Genomic DNA, 17,278 nt, shown 5'->3' with positions numbered 1-17,278 from the left:
TTCACAGAAATAGAAAGGATTATAAGAAAATACTACGAACAATTCTATGCCAATAAATTGGACAATCTAGAAGAAATAGATGCATTTCTAGAAACATACGATCTCCCAAGACTAGGTCAAAAAAACAGAAAATCTGAACCGACTGATTACCATAAATTGAAATCAAATCGGTAATCAAAAAACTTCCAAAAAACAAAAGTCCTGATCCGGATGGCTTCAAAGGTAAATTTTACCACACAGTCAAAGAATAATTAACAACTATTCTTCTTAAAGTATTCGAAAATTTTAAGAGGAGAAAAGCCTTCCTACTTCTTTTTGTGAGGCCACAAGTAACATGACTGCAAAACCAGACATTACAAGAAAGCAAATTATAGGCCAATATCCATGATGAAGATTGATGTGAAAATCCTCAACAAATTTTAGCAAATTGATTTCAGCAATACATTAAAAATATCATATGTTGTGATCAAGTTGGATTTATTCCTAGAATACAAGATGGGTTCAATACCTGCAAATCAATTCTACATTAAAATTTTGAAAGATAAAAATCATATGATCATAACAATACATGCAGAAAAAGTATTTGACAGAATCCAGCATCCATTTATGGTAAACACTTCCAGCAAAATGGGAATAGAGAGAACATAGCTCAAGCTAATAAAAGTCATATGTGACAAACCTATAGCTAACATCATACTCAAAAGGAAAGGCTAAAAGAATTTTCCTTAAGATCAGGAACAAGACAAGGAGGCCCACCTCACTACTTCTATTCAGCATAGTATTGGAAGTCCTGGCTACAGCAATCAGACAAGAAAGAGAAATAAGAGGTATCCAAATTGGAAAGGAAGAAGTAAAACTGTCATTATTTGCAGATGACATGATACTAGACAGAGAGAACCCCAAAGATCACACAAACACAAACACACACACACACACACACACACACACACACACACACACACACACACACAAACTGTTAGAACTGATCAATGAATTCAGTAAATTAGCAGGATACAAAACTAATATTCAGAAGTTGGTTGCATTTGTATACACCAATGATAAATTACCAGAGAGAGAAGTTAAGAAAACAATCCCATTTACGACTGCATCAAAAACAATGAAATTCCTGAGAATTAAATTAACCAAGATGGTAAAAGACTTGTTCTCGGAAACCCATGTGTCATTGAAAAGAGAAACTGAAAAAGATACAAATAACTGGAAGCATATACTGTGCCCATGGATAGAAAGAATTAACATCATTAAAATGTCCATACTACCCAAAGCAATCTATAGATTCATGCAATCCCTATCAAAAGACCAATGGTATCTTCCACAGAACTAGAACAGATAGTCCTAAAATTTATATGGAATCATAAAAGATTCCAAAAAGCCATGGCAATCTTGAAAAAGAACAAAGAGGGAGGAATTCACACTACCTGACAACAAACTATACTACAAGGCTATAGTCATTGAAACTGCCATTAAAAAACAAAACAACCAAACAAACAAAAAAAACGGATACTTAGACCAATAGACAGACCAGAAATAAATCCTTGCCAACTTGCCAATATGGTCATTTAATCTATGACAAAAAGTAAGGCAAGAATATGCAGTGGGGTAGAGATGGTTCTTCAACAAATGGTTATGGAAAAACTGGACAGATACATGCAAAATAAATGAAACTGGACCATCTTCTTACACCATATACAAGAATAAATTCAAAATGAATTAAATACTTAAATATAAGCACCCAAACCTTAAAACTTCTAGAAGAAAACATGCAGTAAACTCTGATTTGCTATTAGTAATATTTTTTTCTGATCTATCTCCTTAGACAAGGGAAACAAAAGAAAAAAATAAACAAATGGGACTACATCAAACCAAAAAGTTTTACACAGCAAAGAAAACTGAAAAAACAAATTGAAAAGGAAATCTACTGACTGGGAGAAGATATTCGCCTATGATACATCTGATAAGGGATTAACATCCAAAATTTATAAAGAACTCATACTACCCAACAACAAAAACACAATCCCATTTTTAAAAAAAAATAGGCAGAAGACCTGCATAGATATTTTTCCAATGAAGACATACAGATTGCCAATAGACATACAAAAAGATTCGCTAATCACCAGAGACATGCTAATCAAAACCACAAGGAGATATTCCCTAACACCTCTCAGAATGACTCTCATCAATACATCAACTAACAAATGCTGGCAGGGATGTGGAGAGGAGAAAACCCTTATGCACTTTTGGTGGAATTGCAAATTGGTACAGCCACTATGGAAAAACAGTTTGGAGGTTTAGGTTTCTCAAAATATTAAAGAGAAAACTACCCGTTGACAAAGAAATTACACTCCCAGGTATTTATCCAAAGAAATCCAAAACACTAATTTGTAAAGATCTGTGCACCCCTATGTTCACTGCGGCACTGTTCACAATAGCCAGATATGAAAGCAACTTCAGTGCCCACCAATAGACACTGGATAAAGAGGTGGTCTACAACTCCCATAAACCAATGTGTGTAACATGTTTCTTCAATAAATAAATGCTATTATTATTATAAAAATGGAATTTAATTATTTAAAATGTACGTTTAAATATCAAGAGAAAAAATTTAAAAGATTATGATTTTATTATCTTTTCAGATTATTTGTGAATCCAAAACTACATTGTAATTTACATCAATATTATTATTTGATTGAGCTAGATCAAAGCTGATCATCTCTATCATAGGATGAATTTTTAGAAGAGTAAAATAATGTGAAATATATTAAAAGCACATTTTAAAATGTTTTTATTTTTCAATTACCATTGACATACAATATATTAGTTTCGTGTGCACAACCTAGTCAATTAGACATGTACATAATTTATGAATGATTACCCCCAATAAATCTAGTACCCATCTGATACCATACACTGTTATTACAATATTATTGACTATATTCCCTGTGCTATACTTCACATCTCCATGACTCTTTTGTAACTACCAATTTGTACTTTTTTTTTTAATAACTGTCCCTTCAAAGTAGTGTTTTTGGTTTCATTGGATAAATACCCAGAAGTGGAATAATGGGATCCTTCTCCGTCTTTCATTATAACCTCTTTAATGTCTATTTTGTCTGGTATAAGTATTGCTTCCCAGCTTTTGTTTGTTTGTTTCTGTTTTCATAAAACATCTTTATCATCCTTTGTTTGTCTCCATTTCATTTAGTTATTTTTCTCGTGCTTTGTTCTGTTCTTTCATTTGGACATCTATATATATATACATATATATATATTTTTTTTTTTCTCCATATTTTGGCTGCCTACTTGTGTTTGTTTCTAGGTATTAGGTATGGCTGCTATGTTTCCCAATCTTAGTAGAGTGACCTTGTATAGTAGATTTGCTGTGGGTTCAGTGGCACAGTCTCCCTGATCACCAGAGCCAAGTGCTGTAGGTATGTTCCTTTATGAGTGGAGTGTGCCCTCCTGTTGTAGTTGAGTCTTGGTCGCTATTTGCTCCTCAATGGATGGGACTGACCCTCAGGCCGATTGGTTATGATGACGTTATGAGTGGTGGAGGACTTGTCGTGCAGGGGCTGACCCTACAGTGTAGGATTTGCTTTATCAGGTCTCTGCTTCCTGTCCTGTCTGCCCTTTGGTTGTGTCGTCCCCAGATATGATCCCAGGAGGTGCTCTGGTTCAGACCAAAGCTGGCCACATGACATGCAGGTGGATCCTCCTAGGAGGGGCCCTGCCCCAGGCCAAGATCAGCTGCAGCCTGTGCCCTGCCTGGGGCCACCTGGCATGAGCAACCAAGCAATCCACTGATGGCTGCCACTCATGCCGGGCTTGGAAGTGCCTCGAGAGGCCAAGCTGCAAAACGAGGCTGGCTGCAACTTGTGGCCAGGTTTGAGGCTGCTCGGCAAGAGGTCCAGGACATTTCAAGACCAAATATTGCTTGTTTAATTTTTGTGAACCTTTTAGAGATATTAGGAAATTCTGCAGCATGCGTTAAGACAGACCATTTGTATGGAAAATCCACTAAAAGCGGCTTCGGTGGTCTGGTAAGTTGGGAGGGGCAGGGTCTCGGGGAATCACCAGGGGAGGGTGATTAATTTTAGCTACATTGGTGGAGATTCAGATATGGTAGCCACCTGGGTCTACAAGCTGAGCAGGAGAGGACTCAACGTAGGAAGAATGGCCTCTGCCAGCACTTCTGTCTGGGAGAAAGCTGCCCCTCCAGCCCTCATCCTGAAGTCAGACAACTCAGTTCCTCCTGTATGTCCCTGATGTTTTTCGCATCATTACCTAGCACTAGAAACGCAGAGCCAGTGAGTCCATCAGTGAGTAAGTCCATAATCAAATAATTTTCAAACCAATTTTACTGAAACAAATGAACCACATACATATCCTTCAGAAAAAAAAATTTACTGTAGGAGTTTGTATTGGAAATGAATATTTTTAAAAGTTTACAGTGAAAAGGTATACATGGATGAAAAACAATTTCTGCATCTATAAAAGTAATTTAGAATTGCAATATCTACTATTCTTGCTCTTTGAATAATTTCACACCAGCTACAGCATAGATGTACATTTCAGATTGAATATGTCCATCCAAATAATTTTATCATTTGCAACTTTTTCACTTCAACCAAGAAGACATAATATCAAGTATTAAAGTGATTCAGAAGTTAGTCATTCTATAGACTGCTAGTCAGTTGAATGGATGGAGGAGGTCCATTGGTCTGCCCCAGGTACAAGAAGTCAGCCCTGATCCTCTCTTAACCATCCTTGTTCATCTGGATGATATCCTTTCTTTCTTGCTAGTGCTCATTCAGCTTGACAATATTGGGAATTTGAGGGAAAGGCAGATGGCCCAATTAGGAGGGCTAAGACCCTAAGTTTCTGGGTTTTGGCTGTTTTCTTGAAGGCCTCATCTGCTAGGGCATTTCCCTGGCTGACAAGGGACTTATGCCTCTGGTGGCCTTTACAATGGATGACCGCTATTTTTTATGGGAGCTGTACTGCCTCAATGAGCAACAGAATGTTTTTTTTTTCCTGTTTTATTGGGGAATCTTTTTGCAATGAGCAATCCTCTCTTTTTCCAGAGAGCTGCATGAGCATGGAGCACCAGAAACCTACATTTAGAGTTTATGAATATGAAGTTGTTTGTAGTTCCTCAGTTGGAGGCCCTGAGTAGGGTCCTTAGTTCTGCTTCCCATGTCAAACTGCCCAGGGGCATGCCTGAGCTTCTGTTTCCCACATGAGCTCACGACAGTATGTCTAGCTCTACAATCCCCCCTTTCTTTAAAACGGCCACCATCAGTAAACAACTTCAGCGTCTCTTGTTCTAGAGTTTCTAGATACCTGTGTTCTAGGTCCCCTTGGATCTTGGCAGAGAGCAGAGTGGCAAGATTTAGAGTCTGGCAGACCTCCAAGGTAAGATCTGGGGTGTTAGGTACCAAAGCCTATTATTATGCCACCCTTTTGCCTGTCATGACTGTCCTTTGGTATCCAGGACAGCCCAGATCTGATGGGGGCTGCCCATCCAAAGAGGTCATCCTGCAGTTAACTTAGAAGCTTCCCTTACTGGCCGGGCAGTGGCCGCTATCACCCTTAGCAAACAAGACCACCACTGGGTAACCAAGTCCAGTTGTTTGGGAAAGTGGGCTATGGCCTCAGGGAAGGCCTCAGCTTCTGAGCCAGCACTCCCGGTACCTTCACCAAGCTCTTGTGAACATGTGAAAGGAAGGGGTTCCTTCGGTCAGGGAGGTCCAAGGTTGGCATCCTGTCCAAGGTGTCCTTTAAGCTCTCATTGCTGCTGACATTCAGAAAGTCACAACAGAAGGAGCTCCTCTCTACTCCCTACATGGTTTCATAAAGGAGTTTTGCGGTTATTCCAAAATTTGACCCCAAAGGCAACCAAACCTGCCATTCCTAGAAAGTCCCTCATCTCCTTCCCACTGCTTGGAACCCATGGTGATAAGATGGCCTGTTTCCTGTGAGAAGCCTGCATTCATCCCTGGGTGTAAGGATTGACCTGAGATACTGAACCTGCTGTTGGAGATTCGGGCATTTGAGGGCGATACTTTGTAACCCCTCTCAGCCAAACAATTTAGTGTTCTCACAGTATTATCCTGAGAACCCTGGAGGTCCTCGCTGGCAATAAGAAAGCCATCCACATATTAAAATAAGGTGCCATTTTTTAACTTGTGGTCCTTGAGATTTCTTCCTGGTGCCTGTCTAAACGAGGGCTATCTGGGAGCCCTGAGGGAGCACGTCCATGTGTATTGGCTGACGCTGAGAGTCTTTACATCTTTCCCTTCAAAACTGAGTCTGGATGTAATGGTTACAGAAGTAAGCATCTTTCAAACCAAGGAGAGTGTGGTGCTAAGCATTCCACGGGACCTCGGAGAGGAGGGTGCAGGAGTTGGGAACAACTGTGTTATTGACTGCACTGAGATGATTGTGAATCAACCAATATTTCCTGTTTGGCTTCTTACCTAGTAAAATTAGGGTGTTACAAGGGGCCTGAGAGGGCTTACATTATTTAAATGGGTTGAGTAGGACCTCTAGCCTCAAGGAGTCCTGGGGTTCGCAGGGCTCTGAGACCCTGGGTATTAGTTGTATCCAAGACCAACTGAGGACTTGCGTTTCTGGGGAAGATTACTGGGGCTCATATCCTGTGGACCTGCCAGAACCGAGAAGTGGGTTCCACTCTCTGGGGTACATTACCCTTAGTTCACACTCCTGGAGGTCAATAGTAGCCTCTTATTTGGTAGTGAATCTTGGCCACTCAAAGAGATAGGGCCCTCGGTTATATACAGGAAGAACTGAGTCAAAGTTTGGGATCCCATGTCACAGTGAGAGGTAGGAAATTACATTACCTGAGGCATCCCAGGAATGGTGCAGTCAGTATTAGAGAGAGGCCCAATAGGTTTAGTCAAGATAGAGTTAGTGGCTCCAGGAACACAGAGCAAAACAGCTGGAAGAATGTTCCCTGGCAAAAGTCTTCAGGGGCTCTACCTATAATGATGGGGAGCCCCGAGGTGTCAGGAGCTTTGGTCATAGGCTCTGCTGGCCAAGCGTGGTGCCCAACTATCCGTTCCATGAGTGGTTAAAGGCTTCTTCTGGGGACAGGCCCAGACTGCAAAATTCAACGGACAACTGTGAGCCCACTGACCAGGAGCCGTAGGTGGGGGAGGTACAGGAGGTAGGACCTCAGACAGTTACTGCCTGAAGTGAACTGGAGATGCCAGGTGGGCAGAATGGAGGCAGAATGAGCATATCATGCTCTGGAATAACAAGATCGTTAGCCGAGAAGAAGGTTCCCAGGGAGTTGCCATGGGTACAGGAGCAAACTGCGGCATTCCCATAGCTTGCGTTTGTAGCAGGAAGAGTCTGTGAGATTGGGTGAGGGGTGAGCTACAAGGATGGCCCCGGAAAGCCTGTGAAAGAAGATGGCTCCAACATTTGGGGCCCTCCGCCCAGCCCTGTGCCTCTTCAGTCTCTGATCACCTGGGCAACTGCCCCTCACTGCCGGGCAGAGATAAGAGAGAGCTGAGGTGTCGGTGAACCAGGTTCACAAAGCAGGTCAGCAAAAGGTGACCCTCACCTTTACCTGGTGAGTGGACGAGAGTCTTGGTCACAGCACACCAGTGGCAGACCTTGAACTGCCCAGATCATCTCCATTTTCAGGAGGGGAAGTGGGCGCAGAACTGTGGGCCCATCTGGAAATCCCACAGTGACCATCCCTGCATTCCAAACCCTACATGCTCCACTTACTGCCCCTAAAATTTAAAGGGCTGACGAGACAGGTTGCTGCATTCCATGGGGCACTGGATAGGCAGTAGGCATTGAGAGGTTTTCCCTAGGCTGTGGAATTTGCCCTTCTCTGGGAAATTCTGGAACACCAGAGCCTTGAATCCACAGGAATTGCAGAGTGAAGCTTCCAGGATCACCTTCCATGCATTCTCAGGAACTATGAAAGTGACGGGTGGGAGGAGGAAGACCAAGGGATTCCCCGTATGTGGCTCGGTGGCTTAGCAGGAAGCTCACAGCACAACATTGCCCCCTACCACAAATCCCAGGGTGACAGTGATATTTGTTAATTATGTATGAACTCGGAAAGAAGGATATGTTCAGCAGTAAATATCAAAGGGGTGAGGGGAGGGAGAGAGAGAGAAAGAGAGAGAGAGAGAGAGAGAGAGAGAGAGAGAGAGAGAGAGAGAGAGAGAGAGAGAGAGAGAGACATGGAGTGATGAAGGCTCCACATTTCATGGCCAGAAAAATGCAGTCAGAGGTTTCTACCTGCACTGTCCCATCAAAGGCCTTTTTGACCCTGATGATATAAGCAGGCATGGATAAAGACCTGAGAGCCAGGGTAGTCAGGCCAGCTGCAGTTCTCAGGCCCAGAAGATGGGGTCATGGCAGACTCTCTGGGCCTTTGAGACAACCCCCATTAGGGTGAAAAGAGTCCAGGTAGGGGCAGCTCTGTGCTTCTCCCCCAGGCCTGTTGAAGGAGGAGGGCTCCATTTGTTGACCACTGTTGATGGGGAGGCCTGGTCTATATGGGCTCTATTGATTAGGGTGTCCTGGGTGGTGAGTGTAGAGGCTGTGGGGCTGGGAGGCCAGCAAGAGACAATGTGGCTCAGAGGGGAGGGCATTTGTAAGAGGAGGTTTCTGCCTCATCAGCTTGGGTGCCATCACAGACACCATAGGGCAGAGGGCTTACACAAGGGACACTTATTTCTCACAGTTCAGGGTGCCAGCATAGTTGGGTTCTGGGGAGGGCCATCTTCTTGTCTGGAAGATGGCCACATTCTCCCTGGGTTCCAGTACAGTGGGGAGGAAGGTCTAGTCCTTTCCTCTCCTAAGCACCAATCCCATCCTGAGGGCTCCACTGTTCTACCTTCATTTAAACCTTATCATCTCCCAAGACCCCATCTCCTAACACTGTCCCACTGCCACTTCAATGTATTGACTTGAGATCCACAAACAGGTACTCCATGACAGTCTTGGTTTGCAGGGTGCAGGCTAATGGGAGGGGTGAAGTGGAAAGCTGGGGCTGGTGGAAGTATGTGATGGTAGGTCTGTAGAGTGTGGGCCCTGGATGTTAAGGTCACGTTGGAGGGGCTACAGCAGGGGTGAGTGTGGAAGACCACGGCACAGGGGACAGTATATGGTGAGAAGCTGGGAGTGGCGCTTGCTGTCTGGTGAATGCCGAGCCCCCTACCTCCTTCAGGCTTGAAACCAGGAGAGGTTCTGCCCAGGTATGGAAGTGACAAGAAAGTGGAAGGGAAAGAACCTACTTCCAGCACCAATGGTGGCGTCATGGGGAACACACAGGAGAGATGAGGAAAGCAAGAGGGCTCCTCGGGAGGCTCAGTCAAGGTGGGCACATCCAACAATACAGCAGGAGGGACAGCAGCCCAGAAGGGCCAGAGAGAATTGGTCAGGCAGGAGAAATACCCAAGTGACCCTGCCTGTGAATCATCTCCCAAGCTTCACTGGGAATACCCACCTATCTGAGAACAATAAAAGGCAGAAAGACCTTTCCCACTGGTTGCCATTTTTCCCTTAGCAGCACCCCTTGGTAATCTGTCACTAAAGCTCAGAGGCCATTTTTGTGCCTGTGGGGTCTATGATAGGGAAAGGGGGCAGCCCCAAATGGCCAGAACTGGAAAGTGATTGATTCTGCTTCCCAACCACAGGGAGGCAGAATACATATGTCCTCTTGATTATGGAGATATCCGCAGACCTGTGTGAGGCTTTTGAGCTCCCAAATGGTGTAGGCTTTCTCCCAAGAGATGGTAAAATTTTGTGGAAAGTTTCCTAAAAACACCACCCCTGTCCCATATGCCCATCCCATTAGACAGCTGACCCACATGGGGAGGAGAAATGACAAGGTCATCTCTGTAAACTATGAAGCCACTTAAGCAGGCCTGCACATGTGCTTCCTTGTGCCCAACTTCAGGTCTTAAGTCAGCATCAGGGCTTGTCACCCTGGCAGGTCCCACAAACGGAATGGGATGTGGCACCCAGAGCATCTGTGCTCTGTCTAATCGGGTCTCTGTGCCATTGCTGGAGGATCAGGACCTGCATGTCTTTGCCCGCTGTGGCTCTCGAGACTAGCCTATGTGACATCAGAGAGAGCCAGCAAATGGGATCACAGGCAGATGTGGCTTTTTTACAGCAGCCCAATTCTCTCATCTCCTCTTTCTTCTCCCATAACCCTTTGCTTGTTCCTTTTGGGCTTAACATGTGGTCCCCAAGACCTCCCCTATGAAATTCATGAGATAGGGGTAGGAGGGCACATGCTCATGTGGCAGGGAGATGCCAAACCAGGCCCCTTCTACCTGTGTTCTCCAGAAAACATTGCATAAGCTGCTGTGAAATAGACGTCAGGCCAATTTAAGGTTATTTTTGTGGTGTCCCTTCTCAGGTGGTGAGTCGATGCCACCATCCTCTGCATTCCTTGACATGTTACACTTTCTCAGGATGCCATTTGTTTATTCAGGAAACAAGAATGAGTACCTGTTATGTTCAAGGCACAATGCTAGTTGCTGGGGTGGGGAGTGAGCAATGCAAACAAGTGCAGTTGGGTGTCATAGACATGAGTCAGAAGGTGGGTAAGAACACAGATATTTGTCTAAATGCTTACCTGCACGTGTTCGCTTTAAAATTTTTCTTTCAGCCTATTCCAAGCCTTTGTTTTTTGTAATTTTTTGTTTCAAAGATTTTAGTATGATAAAATCAGAATTACCCTGAGGAGGTTAGTAGGTTAGCCAGACTCTATAACAGAAAAAGCTAGGTGAGAATGGGGTGCAGGGAGAATGCTTTTGTGAAGCTCTGATCTAAAAATATATCTAGAATGACCATTCCCTATCACCTCCACCAGGGTAATTAGTATAGGTCTTGGGGTTAGGCTTTGAAGATGTGCCCATATCCTGGTTCTTTTAAGTTTTTGCCCAGTGACTGGAAACAATTACTACAGTGCTGTGTGCCTAGTAGTGACGTTCTTTTCCCCTCATTCTCTCACTTATTAATAACATTTTTTTCTGTACGAAAACACTCATTGCTCACATTTCTCTATTCATTTTTTTTTTTATATTCGTTGGAACTCAAAGGATGTCACTTGGTGGATGATCATCCAATATTGTCATTGTTTATATTTTTTTGAAATCATTCCAATCTTGATCAATGGGAGTCCTTGCCATCTCCTTGATATTTACTTTTTGAAATTCTCAATGTCACCCGGACATCTGAGGGCTTCCTTACAAAGACTGTTGGTCTATGGAGAAGTGGTGAACTGCATAAACACCAAAATCGAAAGATAAACACTGACGATCGCAATGCCGGTAATAACTACCATTTATTGAGCATCTCAGGCAGTGTGCCAAGCACCGTGGACACATTTTTTTAAATGAAATCATCAGTATAAGCCCAAAGTCTTATTTTCACTATCTAGATTTTTCACATGAGGAAAGTGAGTCAGACCCGAAGGACCTCAGCTGGGTTCAATCTGCTGACGAGGTGGTCTAGGGAAGGCCTGTTCCTTCCTTGTTTGCCGGTACATGCTCAGACCTGCATTGGCACCCATAAGAGCGATGCCTTGCTTACACGCTTCCTTTAAATGGCTCTCTATCCAAAGAGGCTTGAGCAGCTGAACAAAAAGGACCTTTCTGTGTATGCACTGGCACATGCTACCACCTCATTCCCAGTGGAGCTTTGGGAGCTAAATGTAACCCTGTTTTATGTTGTATACAGAAAAGAGGAAATGTGCTTTTTATTTGGTCACATTTACTATTTTAAAAACCTAAATTATGTCCCACATGCATCCTTCAAATGTCTTTGGAGATTTCCTTGAGGGAAATGACATAATACAGATTTCACCAAAGGTCCTTCCATTTTTTAATACTGATCTTTACAAAACAGCTCCTGGAGATAACCAAGGGGTGGACTTGCAAGAAGGTGCCCAGATACAGATCAGAGGGGGTCATATGAGGATAGACAGCTCTTCATCAGCCCAAGAATTCAAACCTCAGGCCAGAGGAAAAATAAACTTTACCAGGCTTCTGCATGGTCTGTCGCCTAAGCAAGGAGAAGTGAGTTATCCCACAGCCACAGAAAGTGAGCCTGGGCTCCGTAGTCCCGAGATGTGGGCAAGAGACCACAGTCTGACTCAGCTTCTATGTTTCCCTGGCTGCAAAAGAGCAGTCCTCTGAGAAAGGAGGGAGGTGTTTGTGCTAAGCTTTCCTCTAAGTAAGCTCCTAAATTGAGTGAATGCCCCAAGATAGTGTGGGGAGGGTCTCCTTTGTTTTCAAGATTCTCCTGTAAGAGACAATCAGGGCTTGTGGTTTCAATGTTTATCTCCACCCTTCTTTGTCACTAAAATAGTGGAAAATTTAAAACTTTGTAAAAAAGCAAACAATAAAGTGAAAAGAAAAAGACACAAATTGCCCAAAGTACACTGGAAGCTGGAAACAGAACTGAGGGACCTTGGAGACCACAGAGTATTTCCAGCAAGCAAAGAGCAGGAGAGTGGCAGGAGGATCCATTTGGTAGAAGAGGGTTTCTGCCTAGCCAAATGATTTCAGAGAGCAAGGCTGCATATATGCACTTTGGGTGCTCTCTCTTTAGGCCACCATGGTGTGCTCTTCTTGTCAGGATCTCTCCCATCACATCCACCTGCCCTGTCGCTGAGCAGCACTTGCAGAAGTGAGCGAAGTAATCTGGGAGGCAGAACAGAGCCAGGAATAACGCAGGATGTAGTTGGTAGAAACAAATGGTAAGAATGGTGAAAACATGAACGTATCAGATGACCTTATCCCAGCAGTAACAACCCAGGAATAAACTCATTTGGAAAGGCAAAGGCTTGATGTGGAGAAAGCCCAATCTCTCTGAGGATATAGATACAGTCTGAGTAAAGGAGACACAGTGTGAATGACACACAGATTAATAGTCCTGGGCTTCACAGGTTTAGTATAAGCAAAATTATGTCTCAATCATTAAAACTGGCTACTTTGATTGAAAAGCTTCTCTGGAAAAATAAGTGGACATGAAAATCCACAGGGTTTTAAGTGAAATAATCAGGGCAGAGATGCTTAATCAGATAGTAAACCATAATATAAAACTATAATCACTTAAAAATATAGACAGCTGCAGGAACCATCACTTATATCCATAAAAATGCAGAATTCACCCCAGAAAGAATCAGCTTTTGTGTCATAATGGTATGTGTACATGCAATCATTTACTGAATGTCTATAGTATCATCATTAATCAACCAAGTAAGGTTCATTTAATTAAAATTATGGAATCAAGAAACAAACCCCAGACAACAAAATTAGATCTTCCCATATCTGATAGAACATGATAAATTCTAGGTAGAGTTGATTTAAAAAAAAAAAAGAAGAAGAACAAAGAAGACAGAGCAAAGCATGACTATGGTTCTTGGCTCTAAGGTAAAAATGACATTTTTAGAAACTATATAGGGAAACACATAAAATATTTTGAATTGACATTGAGATTATAATTTAAGACCCCAGCAGAAATAAAGATGAAAAACAAAGTAGGGTAGTTATAAAACACTTATATAGATATACTCACCATATATAATAATGTTTAGAAATAATAATTATGCCAATTGAATAATGGACACAAAGAAGGTATAAGAAGACATCTTGTCCTTTTTTTTCCTGGTCACTTTTAATCAACCATCCTATGTTATTCACTAGTCTCTGCAGCCCAGACAATGGCATGTGACTCAATGATCCCCAGCCTCAAGTGAAATGCCTCAAAGCAGCCACCTCTGTTTGATTTTTTTTTAATGAGAATTCTGATCACGATTGGGGTCAGCTGTTTTGAGACCAGAAAACTACTCATTATATTTTTTGTAAGATGGACCTGCTAGCAATATTTTTTCTTGGTGTTTGTGTATCTGGACTGTCTTCATCTTTTTTATGTATATACAGCATTTCTGGGTATAGAATTCTTGGTTGATGGATCTATTCTTTATTTGAGCAGTGAAAAAATTTTAAAAAGAGTCCTTTGATGGATAAATGGATAAAAAATAAAGGTAGTATACATATGCGATGGAATACTATTCGGTATTCCATTAAGACAAAATGCTGCCATTTACGATAGCATAGATACCATGCTAAGCAAAATAAGGCAGACAGAAGAAGTTGAGAAACATATGATTTCACTTATATATGAGATATTAAACTGAAAGCAATAAACAAACAACACAAACAAATACTCATAGATACAGACAACAGTCTGGTGTGTACCAGAGGGGAAGTGTTGTGAAGGGAGGCAGAAGAGATTAAAGGGATTATGTATATGGTGATAGAAGGAGACAAGACTTTGAGTGGTGGACACATATTGCAATATACAGATGACGTATTATAGAATTGTATACTTGAAACTTATATAATCTTATTAACCAATGACATCTCAATAAATTAATTTCTTTAAAAATCCAAGCTGATGACAGAATGAACTGAATTGAAGAGAACTGGAGCAAATGTACTTGTGGGCAAAAGTCTGTGCGGTGGTTGGCCCCAAAGAGAACAATGTGAGGGTCAAAGATGACACATGAAAGAGACACACCAGGATGATCCTAAACAGGGTGAGCTAGTGCTCTATGATTCACAAGAGACACACCAGGATGATCCTAAACAGGGTGAGCTAGTGCTCTAGGATTCACAAGAATAAAAGTCACCATTTTCACGTGAGATAATACTTCATTAAGGAAGGGTCACGAAGTGTTTGGAGAAACATAGCAGAGTGAGAGACGTCCCAGATCTCTTCCCTTGAAACAACAATAAGCTGAACATCTAACACTCAACAAAAAACACCCAAACTGCACACCAGCACGTCTTGAGGATGGGATCTGCGCATAAGAGCTACCGCAGGTCAGAAGCCGGGTGTCGGGTGGTGGACTGGGAGAAATAAAATAGCTGCCTTTCACAGCCTCTGGAGCTCTCTGTAGGGGGAGGGGGAGAAGAGAAGGACTGTTGAGTTCTCTGAACAGCCCTGCCTGGGAGTCCTGTGGCTCCATGAAGTTGGCGGCAGGTCCCAGTTGTAAAGACAGAAAGCAGAGAAGCAGGATGGCAGAGAAACAACAGTTTTTTTTTTTTACCAGCCATGGTTGCACAACTGAGGCTGAGTCACAGTGTCCAAACCCCAAGCCAGAGGGACCCTCCTTCCCATATCCTCTAAGAACGAACACTGCAGACCCCATGGGAATCTGAGCAAATGCTTCTGGAACTGTCGCTAACACTGACAGGAACTGAGACTGAGAGTAGCGAGTGAGATTCAACATCTATAAGGGGAAAAAAAGGCACTATTTAGGCTTTATATAAAGCAGGAATCCAAGAAGCCTAGACGCCACTTACTGGAAATGAAAAGTGCCTTCTTTACAACAGGCTAAAGAGAGACCTTTATATAATAAATCTTCTTTCTGGAAAAAAAAGGGGGAAAATTCTTCCATTAATGCCCAGGTAGAGAAATAGTCCATTAAACACCAGGAACAACCAAGATGAAAAGTCATCTCAGAGAGAAAGAGGAAACTCTTCAGAAAGTAAACTTACAGACATAGAAATATGCAAATTATATGACAGAGAATTCAGGATGGTACTTCTGAAAACAGTGAGATCTGAAACGAGTCATATCAACAATTTCAGAAACTGCAAAAACAACTAGATGAGCAGAGACAGGAGATTGAAACCCTCAAAAAGAACCAAATAGAACTTTTGGAGATAAACACACACACACACACACACACACACACACACACACACACACGCACACACCCCACAAGAGTTGAAAAATGAAATAGCAAACTTGGGAAATAGAGTGAACCAAATGGAGGATAAGATCAGCGAGGTTGAAGACAGAAATCTAGAAATAGATCAGAAGGAAGAAGAGAGAAACCGAAGAATGAAAAATAATGAAAGAGAAATACAAGAACTAGCTGATACCATCAGGAGAAGACACATAAGAATAATGGGCATTACTGAAGATGAGGAAAGGAGCAGGGACTAGAAAGCATTTTCAGAAAAATAGTGGACGAGAATTTCCCAAATCTAAGGAATGAGCTGGAACTTGGAATTCAAGAAGTCAACAGAACACCCAATTATCGCAACCCAAAAAGGCCTTCAACAAGACACATTTTATTAAAGTTGTCAACAATCAATGACAAAGATAGAATTCTCAGGGCAGCCAAGGAGAAGAAAACGGTAACATATAAAGGAAAGCCTATTAGATCATCATCGGACTTCTCAGCGTAGACCTTGCAAGCCAGAAAGGAATGGAATCAAATATTTAAACTATTAAGTGAAAGGAACTACCAGCCTAGAATAATGTATCCAGGTAAGCTCTCCTTTAGACATGAAGAAGAAATTAAGACCTTTTCAGACATACGAAAATTGAGGGAATTCTCCACTATGAGGCCTACACTATGGGAAATCCTGAAAGAGATCAGCTCACTTAAAACAAAATAACAAAACAAAACAAAACAAAACAAAACAAAACAAAATCGTGAGGAGTAAAGTGACTATCAGGCAAAGAGACGCAGAGGATTGTGAACTTTACTAAGAACAGGACATTATAAGCTTAAATAATAAGAATCGTTATAGCAAGATAGTAATGAATGTTCAGCGCACATAGAAACAAACTGACATAACAATGACTGAAAAGAGAAGGATTCAAAGAGCCAAACTTGCAAAGGGAAAAGGAGATAAGGCACACACAGAAGAAAATGGATGACTGTATACATACATATATATATATATACATATATATATATATGTATATATATATATATATGTATGTATGTATATATATATATATATATATCTTTTTCAAATTTGTAATGGTAATTACACACCATAGAGTCAGAACTGAAGTATATAACATAAAACAAAAAGAATCAGAGGCAAACCCAAAAAAGTCAACCAAAATAAAGAAAACAGAAGCACAAGGACAAGGAAGCATTGGAAACACTGAGCTACCAGAAAGCAAAAGATAAAATGGCTAGAAGAAGACCTCATATTTCAATAGTCACCTTAAGTGTAAATGGACTGAACTCACCTATAAAAAGGCACAGAGTTGGAGAATGGATCATAAAACAAAACCCAACCACATGCTGCCTCCAGGAGACGCATTTCAGCTCCAAGGACAAATATAGACTCAAACTGAAAGAGTGGAAAATGGTATTTCAAGCAAATGGCATTCAGAGAAAAGTGGGAGTAGTGCTACTAATATCGGATGAAATAGA

The sequence above is a fragment of the Pteropus vampyrus genome, unplaced genomic scaffold (genome assembly GCF_000151845.1).
Source record: "Pteropus vampyrus isolate Shadow unplaced genomic scaffold, Pvam_2.0 Scaffold4441, whole genome shotgun sequence".
NCBI lineage: Eukaryota > Metazoa > Chordata > Mammalia > Chiroptera > Pteropodidae > Pteropus > Pteropus vampyrus.
Note: the sequence above shows the minus strand (reverse complement) of the source record.